This window comes from Leptonychotes weddellii, chromosome 1 (genome assembly GCF_054177405.1).
Source record: "Leptonychotes weddellii isolate Sample4059 chromosome 1, ASM5417740v2, whole genome shotgun sequence".
Classification (NCBI taxonomy): domain Eukaryota; kingdom Metazoa; phylum Chordata; class Mammalia; order Carnivora; family Phocidae; genus Leptonychotes; species Leptonychotes weddellii.
This window is the reverse complement of record NC_138369.1, coordinates 157,026,793-157,043,089: the sequence shown is the minus strand read 5'-3', so window position 1 is coordinate 157,043,089 and position 16,297 is coordinate 157,026,793. Positions and strand designations below refer to the sequence as shown.

The 16,297-nt window shown below is 35.3% G+C and overlaps 1 long non-coding RNA gene across 1 annotated transcript in view; it reads right to left on the bottom strand.

Annotated features, from left to right (window-relative positions):
• Positions 1-3,372: 3,372 nt before the first annotated feature.
• LOC145717282 (uncharacterized) overlaps positions 3,373-16,297 on the bottom strand; it is an 18,849-nt gene continuing 5,924 nt past the window's right edge. The window contains exon 3 of the long non-coding RNA XR_014140394.1: positions 3,373-3,808. This is a non-coding gene — a long non-coding RNA (uncharacterized LOC145717282). The remainder of the gene's footprint in view (positions 3,809-16,297) is intronic.

The window sequence follows — 16,297 nt, the reverse complement described above, 5'->3', positions numbered from 1 at the left end:
ATCTTGTTTATATATTTGTCAGAGAGAGAGAGAGCGAGCACAAGCAGGGGGAGGGACAGACAGAGGGAGAAGCAGACTCCCTACTGAGCAGGGAGCCCGATGTGGGACTTGATCCGAGAACCCCGGGATCATAACCTGAGCTGAAGGCAGACACTTAACCCAACTGAGCCACCCCGTCAAATGCTTTTTCTGCATCTATTAAAATGATCATATGGTTCTTATCCTTTCTCTCACTGATGTGATGTATCACGGATTTGTTTGTGAATATTGAACCACCCTTGCATCCCAGGAATAAATCCCACTTAGTCATGATGAATGATTTTTTTTAAGGTATTGTTGAATTCAGTTTGCTAGTATTTTGTTGAGAATTTGTTGAGGATAAGGTTTTTAAAACACAAAACCCGATTTTATCGACTTAAGCCTAGAGAACATTTTTTTTCCTCCAAATTCGGGCAAGTTTTCTGACTGAGAAGACTTAGAGGTGGAAAAAATCTCACATATCTAAGTTTGAAATGCTACAAGAAAAATGTTAGGCAGTTAAAATAATCTTTTGAAACAAGGCTTGTCTGATGATCCAGACTACCGCAAATTGATTGTTTTCTTGTTTCCTTTAAATGAGCCCATGTTTGATCATTTGACATTTACTATTTGATTATTTAATAACTGGAAACTTATTGCACTCAGTAATTGCCAGCCTGCTGATCTGACAGTGAAATTCTGATATGAAAATGAGATTAATAATTTAACTGTGATTTAGACATGATAGCCTTTGAATTTAGATTACAAGTCTTACATCAGGGACCTCTGTTGAAAATATAATTTGGATTTCATTAAAGTAATAAAGCTGTTTTAAATTTTCATTAAAATATTTTATCATTCTCGGGGCGCCTGGGTGGCTCAGTCGTTAAGCGTCTGCCTTCGGCTCAGGTCATGATCCCAGGGTCCTGGGATCGAGCTCCACATCGGACTCCCTGCTCTGCGGGAAGCCTGCTTCTCCCTCTCCCTCTCCCCCTGCTTGTGTTCCCTCTCTGGCTGTCTTTCTCTCTGTCAAATAAATAAAACCTTAAAAAAAAAATATTTTATCATTCTCTTCCTGGTATCAAATTGTCAGGATACAACTATAACAAAGGTGATCTTATGATTTTAATAGGAAGTTTGAAACTCTGTTATGTATGTGTGGTTCTTACCTTATATGTACCTTTTATCCTGAACTGCCCAGCGCAGACTCAGATAATTGTGATCATGGATAACACCTATACAATGGCTCCTTTTGAAGAGTCTGTGTTATCCAATCAATAGTCAGTATTCTCTTCATTAATGAAGAGTTTGCTCTTTGTGACATCTTGAGGAAGCAAAACCAATTTAAGTTAATATTCAATACATTAACACACTTAGATAAGATGTACTCCTATTTTTAAATATATACTTTAAAACTTAACTTCGGGGCACCTGGGTGGCTCAGTTGGTTAAGCGACTGCCTTCGGCTCAGGTCATGATCCTGGAGTCCCTGGATCGGGTCCGCATCGGGCTCCCTGCTCGGCGGGGAGTCTGCTTCTCCTCTGCCCCTCCCCCCTCTCATGTGCTCTCTCTCATTCTCTCTCTCTCAAATAAATAAGTAAAATCTTTAAAAAAAAAAAAACTTAACTTCAAAAATATACCCGAGGGAATATAATTGCTTAAAACTTTGAGGTTTTCACAGAACTTCGTATCTACTCATATCTATTATGGATCCTCTTAGCAATCCTTTAGGGTGTAACAGGTAATTTTAGAGATTGGAGTTTTCAAGAGATTAATGAAATTGGGAGAGAAAAAGCAAATCGTCTTTACAGAAGGATTCTAAATAATATATGTAGATAGCTCTCCCTCCAGGAGGTGGAGTTTCAAGTATGGGCTGAACATTAAAAGGGGAAAATAGTAACTTGACAGTGGAGAAACCTGGCAATACCTTAACGAAGTGATCTAGATTAAATCCCTAGTAATGTCATATGGATATCATGTACCTTCTGATATGATGGGGTAAGAAGGGCACTTTTCATTATTCCAAATTATTCAAAATAAAGTTTAATTTTTTTCAAAAAAGTACTCACATATGGATATCAGTGCTAGGAGTGAAGTGGGTTCCTGCTGAATGTGTTCCCCACTCCACCTCAAATCAATCATTTCCTAACGTACGGGAAGAAAATTTTGTGCATATATATAAAAAGAGTGCTGACACTGGTGCATATTTTAATTTGCATTCAATTCAATAAAATTGCAATTTAAATTAAATCTTCAGAGAAATTCTATCTAACAAATGCACATATAAATCTAGTATTTTTGTTAAATAAAAAACAAAACTTGTTCTTTGATCAATGCTCAACTGACTTATAAGTTTGGCAGAGTAATTTCCCCTAAACATTTAGCAGCATTTATAAGCCTGATTAATTCAATTTCCTTAGACATTTTAAATTACAATTACAAATTTTAACACATCCAAGTCTCCCAAGCATTTTAAACACCTAACAAGAGAGATTTGCGAATCTAATAAACAATCTCTTAAGCACTTAACTACTACTTACAAACCTAAAAAGTCTAAATTTCTAGAGTACTCAAGTATCAAATATGTAAGCAATCAAATATCATATACAAACAACTTCTCTTTTCTTACATTTATCAATTTAAAATCATAAGTACAAAATGTACATCTCTTAGTTATTATTTCTTAAAATCAATATTATAACATCAAATAAATAATCTTGAAAAATCCCAATTAAAAACCATAAGTTTAGGGGTTCCTGGTTGGCTCAGTTGGTAGAGCATGGGACTCTTGATCTCAGAGTCATGAGTTCAAGCCCCATGTTGGGCGTGGAACCTACTTAAAATTTTTTTTAAAAAATTTAAAAACCATAAGCTTAATATCAATCACATTTTCTTAAACATTTAAATTAAAACAACAGATCCAACATGACAGATTCTTTAAAGTCAAATCATCTTCAACATTTACAAACTTAATGAACAAAACACACACAAGTTACATGAGGCTTGAACTATTCCTAAGCTGAGCATAAATGTATTATATGCCTTACTTCCATATTTTCTCTATACGTTGTAAACATTTAATATTTGTAAACATAATATAAACATTTCACTGATGTAAATGACCTGCGGAGTCATTTGCTGACTACAGGGGAGAAGGCCATCCAGGCCAGATTAGAGGTGTTGGTAAACCAAGATGCCAGTTTATGGAAATTTGGGTTCACCTTTCAAGATGATTTATTAGCACCTTTTTTTAAAGGTCTTTTCTTATAAAAAATGGAACTTTCCAAATGCTCTCCTTTTCTTGCAAAGACTCTACATGATTTTTAATTGTCTGAATAGAATGGAGATTTGGTAGTCCTATGCACACTGCAAATAATCTGCTTACTATCTTGTTGGTTTCTGAACCCTCTTTATGTTTTACTTCTTATCTGTCAAACTCATCATCATTTAAGGTCATTTTATTGATACATTGCTGTATCTCATTTTATGTCACCTTTTTAGATCTTTTTCATGGATGAATGACCATAAAGTTATCTATTCCAGTCTCCAATTTGTTGTCAGATTCCATTCATTATTATTTCATTATTATTTTTCAACTCAGCTACTTCTTTCACAATTGCTATCATTTGTACTTAATCTCTTTGGCTACCGTATAATGTTGGCTGGGGTGGGGGGTGGCGAGAAACAGAAAATTTAAGTCAAGCTCATGTTTCTGTTGAATTGTCAATTCAACACTTATTTTCACTCTCCCATGGGATGTCTTCTCCTCTTCCCCAGATCTTGTAGAAACCTAAAGGGGAAGAATTGCATTAAAATCACGTTAAGTGTTGCAACCCCAATTCTGATATCAGCATCCTTGTTTCTTATCAGAGCCCATCAGTAGTTTTGTGACTTCAATTCTGATGACTGTGCATGAAGCATCTCAATGATACAATTTCATTTAACTTAGATAATAAGTGAAAGATTTATAGTTGAGAGATGCTGTCATGATACTTTAAAGATAAAGAGTATTAAAAACTATGAAAGGGGACATACTGCAAAATAGCCAAATTTAGTTTAATTCTGTTACTGGCACTTTCCCTAGAAGATTCAAATACCTAGATTTCTTTTATTTAATATTTCTATTTCCAGTGATCACTAGAGTTGTCCATTTTAATATCCAGATTCACTATAACGTCTGCATGCTTTATGATTGCCCCAAAGGCAGCAAGACATGGTAGAAAGAACTTAGTTTACAAAGTCAGAAACTTGGGTTTAAATTCCAACTCTTTTTACTTCACTTTTCTGACGGTCAATTTTCTCTTCCTGAACAAGGAGATTAAAACCTGGCTTGAAATGAGTTAATATTTGCAGAGTTACTCAGTACAATTGCTGGCCCATAGTCAGTGTTCCAGAAATAGTAGTACTTTTTTCATGTCATTGCTTTTCAGCTTAGATTCGCCTATGGTGTTAATTATATAGAAAATGTTGCTCCAATGCCACCTTTTTAAATACAGCAAAATTATATTATGCACCTTTTTGAGGGGCTTTGTTTTATTTTCATCTATACTGCAATGAAAAGCAGTTATTTTGCATCTTGGATCTCTTGGGCGAGTTGCAAATATTTTTGTGATGTAGCTAATATCACAGTTGTTAATAAAGCATGACATGCTACTTGGCACCTTTGTCAAAGTTTTTATGAAAAATTGGTTAAATCCCTAAAAAGAAGAGGGTCACTAACATACAAAAAAGAGAGAGAGAGAGTTATCATTGCCTTTATTATAGAACTATATAGATCATTAGATTGTGGGTATTTGACATCTGAAAAAGCCTCTTCCAACTTATATATTTCACTAAAGAGAAAATTGAAAATCAGAGATATGGTACAACTCTAGGTTTGTATGGCAAATCAGCCAGTGAACCCAACTCTTCTGAATCCATTTCGACTGTATCTCCATTACATCATGCAGCCTCGATAAGCTGCTTACCTCATACGGTTCCCTCAACCAGAATTCTTGTGAGCAGCAATTAACTAGCCATCTTTTTAACTCCGGTTCTTATTAAACCCAAATTTTCTTTCTGGTATCCATTTAGTTAAGTAGGTGGCTCAAGCCTCAAATGTAATTTCAGATTTATCCTTATTTGGTTTGGTAGTGAAAACATTTAACTCTGACTCATTCAAAAAGATTATGAAACAAAGATACAAATGCAACGTGCTAAATGAGTTGAAATAGCCGTCTTATTTTCTCACTTTCATTTTTTAAAATGTCTCAGGAATCCCACTTTTCCTATGAGCAGTGGATGGTATTTCAGCATCATTTGGTCTGAATATTCTAGCACCAGTCTGCCGTTCCAGTAACCATGTAAATCAATACATGCATGTCTGTTCACATTTTTTCATCATTCCCCAAAAACGATTCCAGACACATTAATGGTTTTAATTCACAATGCATAAATTTAAGCAATTATCAACTCCTTTTAAAGAAAAATAAATCGTCATAGAATCCCAATACATTTCTAGACTCCAGAGTTTTGCGGATTCTCATTTGAGAAACACCAACGAATAGTCTCATCTCTTTGACACTTCACTCTAACATACCAAATTAAGGAATGCTAGGTCTAAACATCATGCCAAGAGCGGCAAATAGCTGCTAAAACACCTGACCACAAAGAAGAAGTTTTTAAGCACTGTGGCCTAGGACTGTTTAGCTTGTTAGTATAAATTTGTGTGTTCGTATAAAAACCTGACCCATGCTAAAATCCTTTAGAACAACACTGCTTTGCAATATATGACAGAAACCAGTGATTTTTCATAAGATTCATCCTGACTGATCTGAGAGAGTTATATTCTGCATTCTTCCTTAAGAACACAGGAATATATTCATCCAAAATGAATACATGTGTCATTAATTTTATTATGATATTGCATAAACAAGATGCATATAGTTTCTTGAAATTAGTCACTTGTCTGTACACATTATGTTACAGGCTTTACTTAGCCACTTATCCCTCAATCATCTTCCTCAGTTGGCTTAACTTTTCTGAATTATTTACTCTTCAAAAAAAAAAAAAAAAAAGTAAAGAGCAAAGACTCTGGAGCCAGACAATCTGAATATGAAATCTCATCTCTGCGTCTACAGCTGGGTTACCTTGACTGAGATACCTCATCTCCTTTTGCTTCAGGTTTCCCAACTGGAAAATGGGGATAAAATAATAATAACCACCAAATGAAATTAAGTGAGTTAATATGTGTAAGGTGCTGAGAATAATCCCTAGCACATTAGAAGGGCTACAAAATGTTGCTGTTATTAACCACCTCTAAGAATTTTTGAGGGAACAGAATAGCGTGTATAACACCAGCAGCGTGGTGCCTGGTTTATGATTATGGCCCAGTTAATGGTGTGAATAGTACTATCTCTGCTGTAGAACTAAAATACTGAATTAGATCTTAGCCCCAAAGGATTAAAGGGATTTAAGTAGTCTGTAAAATTCAAAAACTGTTTTAAGGAGTATCTCCTCAGAGGCAGCTATAATGAACAAACACATGCACAAAAAGGGGGAGAGGGGTACAAACAGATGTGAGTTTGCCTTTTACTAGTTAGATAACACTGATCAGGCTACTTAACTTCTTTATTGACACCATGAAGTTAAAAACACTGATCCCATGACATTATTTTGAAATTTTAATGAGATAATATATATATGAAATATCAGTAGAAAGTAAGTACTCCATCAATGTTGTTTCCTGCTCTTTCCCTTAAAAAAAAAAAAAAAAAGGTTTGCTTATTGGGACTGATTTCCCCACCATACAAAATACATCTTTGGATTTTACCAAATATATAGCAAGTTCAGTTTATTGGAAAAAAAGGTACTACGTTCAACTAAGTGATTCCTGTTCCTTATAGTTTTCAACTAACTAGCATCTCTAAATTGCCTGTTATTTTCCAGATGAAGGGGGTGAATGTGTCATACTTGTAGATAAAAAGCTTTTTATTTAGTGAGCATTCATTATTTTTTAAAGTTTCCTAAAATGAAATTAACACATTGATGAATTTTTGTATTCTTCCAACAGTTCAGGTAAGTGCAGTGCCGGTAAGATATGGGTTAAAAGCACTGCACCAAAAAAGAGAGATGGGAGGAAAGAAACATTGGCAGGTGGTGTGATGAGAAAGTGATTTATAGTAGTAATGAATTGAAGCCCTTCCAAAAGATGTATTTAGCAGAAGAGTGCTTTAAAATGTCACCTACGTTGCTAAATAATAAATACTTTTAAAATAAAATGGTAAAGAGAAACTGTTGTGAATCATTGATTTCATCCACTTTGGGACAATGACATTGCTAGGGAATAACAGAGGACCTCCTGGACTCTGAATGCCACCTTTCTCAGTGCTGCTCATCTAGGACCTCTGACTATTCACCTGTCATTCTATTTCATCCCAGAGCCATTAACAAAAAGGGGCCTTACCTATTCAATGTCTATGCTAATTAATGGTCACAGCGGCAGCATGGGCATCCTCCTGAAGAATGCAAAGAATACCTGGAACCTAACTGAGCTGAATTCAGGAAAGGGGTTTACAGTCCATCTACCATTTTGTATGATTGCCTAATGTGTTCCAGGCACGGTGCTAGACATTATTATATCATGTTACCCAAGATAGAACATTCCTTGTATCTTTATTCAAATTAATTAGCTGAAAGAACACTAAGTGATTTAAATTTAAAAGTAGATCTACCTAACTTAAATTTTTGGACTCTGTAAATGACATAAAAAAATGTTCTTGGCATCAAAACTTAATCATTTAAAATTTGATCAGTTCTCCACTATCTATCTGTTTCACATTTATTTTAGAATATCGTGTCGTAGAAACAGTTTGTTCATCTAAAAGGGATCTTCAAAGTAGTTTTGATTTTTTTTCATGAAATTAACAAGAGTTTTGTCTAAATTAGTTTGTCTGCTCTGGTTCATAATATTGGTGGATATTTACTATCATCATTTCAATTAAGCAAAGGACTATGTCATGCCTTTAGATTTCTGAGTTCTTATTTTTATAATGAATAATATTGAATGCTCTCTAAGGTGAAATTTAATCAAAATTGGTAAGTGCATGGCTCTGTTACACAGAGGCTCCTTAGGATTATAATGCTGCTGAAATTGATGAAGGCTACAAAGCATTTGTCAAATAAGGAAAATTTAACAAATTCTCTGAAATTTAATTAAGCTGAAGTTTCAGCTTTTAGGATATCCCATTGTGGTAAGTAATATTTTTCTTCAAACTTTCCCTCAAATAGGAAATTATTGCACTTTTTTCTGATTACTAAATCAATATAATATTGTTGATGTAAAATTATAAATACTATAGGGATGTATAAATAAAATGCAGAAGTCTCCTATAATCTACCTCCAGAGAAATAACCATTTTTAATCAGTCTCATTGGCCCAATATTCAGGTTATTTATTTTTATTAACTGAATCTCTCAACTTAGCATGTGAACTATGTGTGGATCACTTTTTATAATTCTCTCATTTTAAATAACTTCATTTCTTAAAATTTTATTTTTAAGTTATCTCTACACCCAACATGGGGCTCGAACTCACAACCCCAAGATCAAGAGTCATATGCTCTACTGACTGAGCCAGCCAGGTGCCCCTAAATAACTTCTTCAATTACAGAACAACTTTCAATTCAACCTTCTCAAACAGGAAAACTTACTCAGTTTAATTTGACAGTAAAAAAATAAAAACCTTCTTTAATTTCTAAATGGATCTAATGATCCCATGATAATATTAGTTTTTTGAACTTATGAACTTATATCTATCCTACAAAGACTTTACCTTAATGCAATAGTACCCAATACAGTATATAGAACCCTTTGAGATCCAATGGCACCACTTTTCCGGCCTCGTGTCTTATGACCCCTCCCTTTTCCTGCCTCCCCCTGGACACACATACGTACTTTCACAGAAACAACAAATTTGCTTTATCCATTTTCATATTCTTTCATACCTCTACACAAGTCATTTCTTCCATCCTGTCTTCCCACTTCATCCTGAAACTCTTACAGGTACCTCTTGCTGGTAATTTTTGCTATTCTCAACCAACTTTGTGATGCATATTTATGCAACCTATTTATTACACTTACCTCAGTATATTATAATTGGATTAAATGTATGTCTTTCCAACATTGTAAGGCTGGCCCAAATTAAGTGCTCAATAATTAGTTGGTAAACTGAGTGAGTAGATGGCTTGATGGATAGATGATGGGTGCATGGTTGGATGAATGAATAGATGGCTAAAAAAATAGATGAATGTATGACAGGATGCATAGTTGGATGGGTATAAGTAAGACAGAATGGAATTTCCTGAGACAAAGGAACCTCATTTATTCTGAAGTAAGACCCAAGGTTTTCTCTAAACAAGAGGCAGCATGTAGAACATGTAGAAGTTTCCATGATGACCAAACATTTAATAATATCAGAAAAGGACATATTATGCTCCCTAATTTCAAACTGTATTACAAAGCTATAGTTATCAAAATAGTGTGTTACTGGCACAAAAACAGACACATAGATCAATATAATAGAATAGAGAGCCCAGAAAGAAACCCACACTTATATGGTCAGTTAATCTACCACAAAGGGGGCAAGAACATCCAATGGCAAAGAGAATGTCTCTTTCAAATAAATAAAGGGTGTTGGAAAACTGGACAACTAGAAGCAAAGGAGTAAAACTGGACCTCTTTCTTATACCATATACAAAAATAAACTCAAAATAGGTTAAAGATTTAAATGTAAGACGAGAACCATAAAACTTCTAGAAGAAAACAGGCAGTAAACTCTTGGACATTGGTCTGAGCAATATTTTTTTGGATCTGTCTCCTCAGGCAAGGACAACAAAAGCAAAAACAAACAAATGGGACCACATCAAACTAAAAAACTTTTGCATAGTGAGGGAAACCATCAATAAGACAAAAAGGTAACCTATCTTTTTGGGAGAAGATATTTGCAAATGATATAACTGTAAGAGGTTAATATCCAAAATATAGAACGAACTCACACAACTCAAAACTTAAAAAAACAAGTAATCCAATTAAAAATGGGCAGAGGATCTGAATAGACATTTCTCCAAAAGACATACAAATGGTCAACAGACAATGAAAAGATGTTCGACATCACTATTCACCAGAGAAATGCAAATCAAAACCACAGTGAGATATTATCTCACACCTGTCAGAATGGCTATTATCAAAAACAATAAGAAATAACAAGTGTTGGGAAGTATGTGGACAAAAGGAAACCCTCATGCACTGTTGGTGCGAATGCAAAATGGTATAGCCAATATGGAAAACAGTCTGGAGGTTCCTCAAAAAATTAAAAATAGAACTATCATACAATCCAGCAATTCCAGTTCTGAACATTTATCTGAAAAAAATGAAAACCCTAACTCAAAAAGATACAGGCACCCCTATATTCACTGTAGCATTCTGTACAATAGCCAATGTATGAAAGTAACATAACTATCCATTAATAGATGAACAGGTAAAGAATATGTGGTATATATGTATATGGTGGACTATTACTCAGCCATAAAAAAAAAGAAGGAAATCTTGCCATCTGCAACAACATGGATGGACCTAGAGGGTATTATGTTAAGTGAAATAGGTCAGAGAAATAACAAATAATATATGAGTTCACTTTTAAGTGAAATCTAAAAACAAAATAAATGAACAAGCAAAACAGAAACAGACTCATAGATACAGAAAACAATCTGATGGTTTTCAGTGGGGGGGGCGGTTATAGGTAGGGATAAAATAGGGGAAGAGTATTTTTTTTAAGATTTTATTTATTCATTTGAGAGGGAGCAGGGCAAGAGAGAGAGCACACGAGTAGGGGGGAGGGGCAGAGAGAGGGAGAAGCAGGCACCCTGCTTGAGCAGGGAGCCCAGCGTAGGGCTTAATCCCAGGACCCTGGGATCATGACCTGAACGAAGGCAGACGCTTAACTTGACTTAAACCACCCAGGCGCCCCAATAGGGGAATAGTATTAGAAGGTACAAACTTCCAGTTATAAAATAAATAAGATACAAGGATGCAATGTACCACATAGGGAATGTAGTTAATAATATGTAACAACTTTGTATGCTGACAGATGGTAGCTAGATTTATCATGGTGATCACTTTGTAAAGTATATAAATGTTGAAAGTGTACTATGTTGTACACCTGAAATTAATATAATATTGTATGTCAACTGCACCTTAAATAAATAAATAAATAACAGAAAAGGTTAATATTGGTACTAATTTTATTCCCTAGAAAAAGATTTTTTATTTATTTATTTTAGTATTTTTACGTTTTTATTGTTTTTGGCGGGGGGAAGGGTGGAGGGAGAGGGAAAGAGAGAATCTCAAGCAGGCTCCATGCCCAGTGCAGAGCCTGACTTGGGGCTCAATCTCCCAACCCTGAGATCATGACCTGAGCCGAAATCAAGAGTCAGATGCTTAACCGACTGAGCCACTCAAGCACCCCAAAAATTTTTTTAAAAGAAGAAAAAAATGTTCTAATTATAGTCCTTTATATGAACTGCTTACACTTGTATCTAATTATCATTCAAGAATAAACTACTGGGGCACCTGGGTGGCTCAGTCAGTTAAGCATCTGACTCCTAATTTCAGCTCAGGTCATGATCTCAGGGTCCTGGGATCTAGCCCCATATCAGGCTCCCTGCTCAGCCGGGAGTCTGCTTCTCCCTTTCCCTCTGCCCCTCCCCCACTCCTTCTCCCTCTCTCTCTCAAAATAAATAAATAAAATAAAAAAATAAAATTTAAAAAAATAATAAATTATTATATATATATATCATTAAATATATGTCAGATGACCTTTTTGCTAGAATTAAAAACAATATGCTTATGTGTCCGAGTACTTATAATTTCCATTCTGTTATCACTATATTTTATATTATATCATTCTATATTATTAGTATTATCTATGGATATAATCCATGAGTCATATTATCCTCAATGGGGTACTTGTGTTTCTAGAATTAGTAACCATCTATAGCTAATCCAAACACTTCAGCGTATTGGGAGACTGCATCTATCATTCTCCCACTGTTACTCTGCACATGGCAGTGTTGAAATCTTCCCTAAAAGACCTAGTAAAATACTATTTTCTAATGGTGCTTCATATGCTTAAGGAAAAAAGAAACAGTCATAAAGATGTTAAGAGAGTAACCAACACTGAAACTACTGTGGGTTATTGACTAATACCTCTTATGTACCAGGTAAGGTAAGGGTCGAGCACTGGAAACAAACGTCAGACATGGTTCTTACCTTCCAGGTGCTCAGTTTCAAAGAGAACTTAGACAAAATAGCTACTTTAAATTCTTACCAGGAGGGCGCCTGGGTGGCTCAGTCGTTAAGCGTCTGCCTTCGGCTCAGGTCATGATCCCGGGGTCCTGGGATCGAGTCCCACATCGGGCTCCCCGCTCTGCGGGAAGCCTCCTTCTCCCTCCCCCACTCCCCCTGCTTGTGTTCCTGCTCTCGCTATCTCTCTCTCTGTCAAATAAATAAATAAATAAATAAATAAATAAATAAATAAATAAAATCTTTATAAATTCTTACCAGGAAACAAAACGGGCTAAAAATGACGTAAGTGAAAAAAGCCCAAATTACAATCCAGTGTGATAAGACTTCAGAGAGAAGTCAATACAAATCTGTACCAGGTGGGCTAATTGTGTAGTCTTAGGTTGTAGAATGGTGGAGCCCAGAATTCATCTTCAGTTTTCTAGTCCTAGCCTTTCTTTCATTTTAAGATAGAAAGATGAAGCCCAGAAATACTAAATTCCTTGAAGCCTTGAGGAAGTTACTTAGCCTTTATAGGTTTTGTCTCATGCTGATGTTTTTCCTATAGGCACAGAACATTGGGTAAGAATCAAATGGCAGGGGTGCTTGGGTGGCTCAGTCGTTAAGTGTCTGCCTTTGGCTCAGGTCATGATCCCGGAGTCCTGGGATCAAGCCCTGCATCGGGCTCCCTGCTCAGTGGGAAGCCTGCTTCTCCCTCTCCCACTCCCCCTGCTTGTGTTCCCTCTCTCACTATCTCTCTCTCTGTCAAAAAATAAATAAAAATCTTAAAAAAAAAAAAAAGAATCAAATGGCATATATCATAAAGCTAAATCATAATTCATGCCTCAGGAGGTTAACTACTAGTAAGATTAAGACAATATGATTCAGTTCTCTAACATTCTAGTTTTTACCAGAAAAAAATTAGGTACCTACTATGTGCTAGGCTGGCTGATATAACTACAGAGATACGGTAGCTGACCACCTTTTTTTTTCCCTTGGGGACTCTGTATTTCATTTTACCTGTTTTTTTTTTTAATGCTTTTGATTTACATACATATTTTTTATTCATCCACCTGAGTTATATTTGCCTGCTGAAATTCTTTTTATAAAAATGTTTATTAATAACCCAGAGAAATTCAAATTATATTTTAAAAATAGATGTTTGGATGTTTGAAAGGCTGATTTAGCAGTTATTTCTGAGGCAAAGCATTGGTTTATTGTGTGTGTTTTCTCTCCTTAAGAAATAACGTCAGGACGCCTGGGTGGCTCAGTTGGTTAAGCCTCTGCCTTCGGCTCAGGTCATGTTCTCAGGGTCCTGGGATCAAGTCCCACATCGGGCTCCCTGCTCAGGAGGGAGCCTGCTTCTCCCTCTGCCTGCCGCTCCCCCTGCTTGTGCTCTCTCTCTCTCTCTGATAAATAAATAAAATCTTGGGCGCCTGGGTGGCTCAGTTGGTTAAGCGACTGCCTTCGGCTCAGGTCATGATCCTGGAGTCCCGGGATCGAGTCCCACGTCGGGCTCCCTGCTCAGCAGGGAGTCTGCTTCTCTCTCTGACCCTCCCCCCTCTCATGCTCTCTATCCCATTCTCTCTCTCAAATAAATAAATAAAATCTTTAAAAAAAAAAATTTAAAAAAAATAAAAAAATAAAATCTTAAAAAAAAAAAAAGAAATAACGTCAGTCCCTTTACAAGGGAACTATTTCCCTTTTTGTTCTGAAATTGTAACAAGATTTTGCTGTGAGAAACAAAACATGAAATATACTTAATACGGTTCGGGAAGTAAGCATTGACATTAAATTTTCTGTGACAGAGCTAATTTTTATCATCTGTGGTCCACTTTTAGCCTTATGAATTTTTCATTCATCAAAATTAAAATAAATAACACAAGTAAGCATGGCCCTTTGACAAAGCTAGCCAAGCCAAATAATATATTAAAAAAATGAAATCAACTTATCTTCTCAGTGTCAGACACAAAGGAGAAAATGCCCTAAGTATTTTTATGTCATCAGTATTGTTAATATACCATGGTATATTTTAGGTGCACTTTCCTTTGACCACGATAAATACGATCAGAATTCTTTCATTAATACAGCTTTTTAAAAATGTTCACACTAATTTAAGAAACAAAAGAGGATCATAGGGGAAGAGAGGGAAAAAAATCAAGCAAGACGAAACCAGAGAGGGAGACAAACCATAAGAGACTCTTAATCATAGGGAACAAACTGAGGGTTGCTGGAATGGAAAGGGGTGGAGGGATGGGGTAACTGGGTGATGGACATTAAGGAGGGCATGTGATGTAATGAGCACTGGATGTTATATAAGACTGCTGAATCACAGACTTCTACTCTGAAACCAATAATACATTATATGTTAATTAACTGAATTAAAATTTTTAAAAATGTTTAAAAAAAATGTTCACACTAATCTATTCTTGGTAGCTAGTTCCTTAGTTTTTGTTTTATTTATAACAAAATGGAAACTTGTTAATTTACAAAGGACCTAGTTATATGTTAATAAAAATTAAAGCTCATACAGGAAACTTAAACATTCAATACTCTTTTACTAAGCAAATATCATTGCTAGCTATTTACTCAACAGATACACCCAATATATAACACCTATGTATTCTCCAAAGGAAAAATAGAAGAAGGCCCCCAGCAGCTTTATTTGTAATAGATCAAAAACTGAAAACAGCCCAAATGTCCATCATTAGTAGAATAGATAAATTGTGGTATATTCGTACAATAAAATAATATACAGCAGTAAAAAAAGAAAAAAAAACAACCATTGCATGCAACCATATGAATATCACAATTACAATGTTGAGCAAAAGAAGCCAAGCACAATAGAATATATACATATCACATGTCTCCATTTATATAAAACTCAAATACTAGCAAGTTAATACGGTGATGGAATTGAGAACAGTGGTTACCTTCTGTAGGGGCGGGAGTGATAATGTCTGGGAGGACACAGGGGACCTTCTCAGGTGCTTATAGTGTCCTTCTACAGCCTGATCTGAGAGGTGGTTTATGATATGTTCATTTTATAAAAATCCATAAAGCTGTACACTGATGATTTATTCACTTTTCCATATTTATTCTTTAATAAAAATATTTGTCCAAAAAACAAAGAAAAAGAAATTGGTGCCACTTACATTAATTGTTGGCCTAGACTTATCTAATATTCCCTACTTGAAACCTTTTTTCTCTTCTTTTGTTCACTGTCTCTTGATTTTTAAAACATACCTATTTTCTTTTCTCTCATGGATATATACTGAGATCACTGATTGTGACAAAAATTTTGTGTGGCCCTCACAAAGAAAAAAGTGCTATAAAAATAAATTGTAGGAAGCTTGGATTCTTCCCATGACAATATTGACTATCATCAAAACATTTTTTAGATGGATTTCTTCTAACGAGTGTTATTACTGATTGTCAGTATTTTGAATGAGTAGGAGAGTAATGCAAATCCCATTCAAGAAAGACTTAGAGGTATAACCTTTTCTATTTTAAAGACTTTTTATTTGGCAAAGATGGAAACAGTCACTCCACTTTTCCTTTTTGAGAAACTGGCACCAAGATAGCATTTTAAAAAGTTTTAAAGTAAAGTACTTAAAGGCTAAACTGTGGATTTAGCCAAGGATGCACACTTGGGTGATAAAGCACAAAGAAACACAGGGATTTGATATCTGTGGAAGTCAACATAATGGTTATTGTTGGGAGGAGAATAAGGGCCATGACTGGGATCAGGAGCAAAGAAGGACTTCTGGAAGAGCTGACAAGGTCTTCTTTCTTGACTTGGATGATGGTTTCAAAGAGTGTTCACCTTAAAACAATTCATTGAAGCATACATTTGTTTTGTGTTTGATTTGACAATAAAAATTTAAAAATAAAGTAAAGTGCTTAAGTTGTCACTTGAAAAAAAGTATCCCAATATAAGACTTGGGGCGGGGGGAGGGGG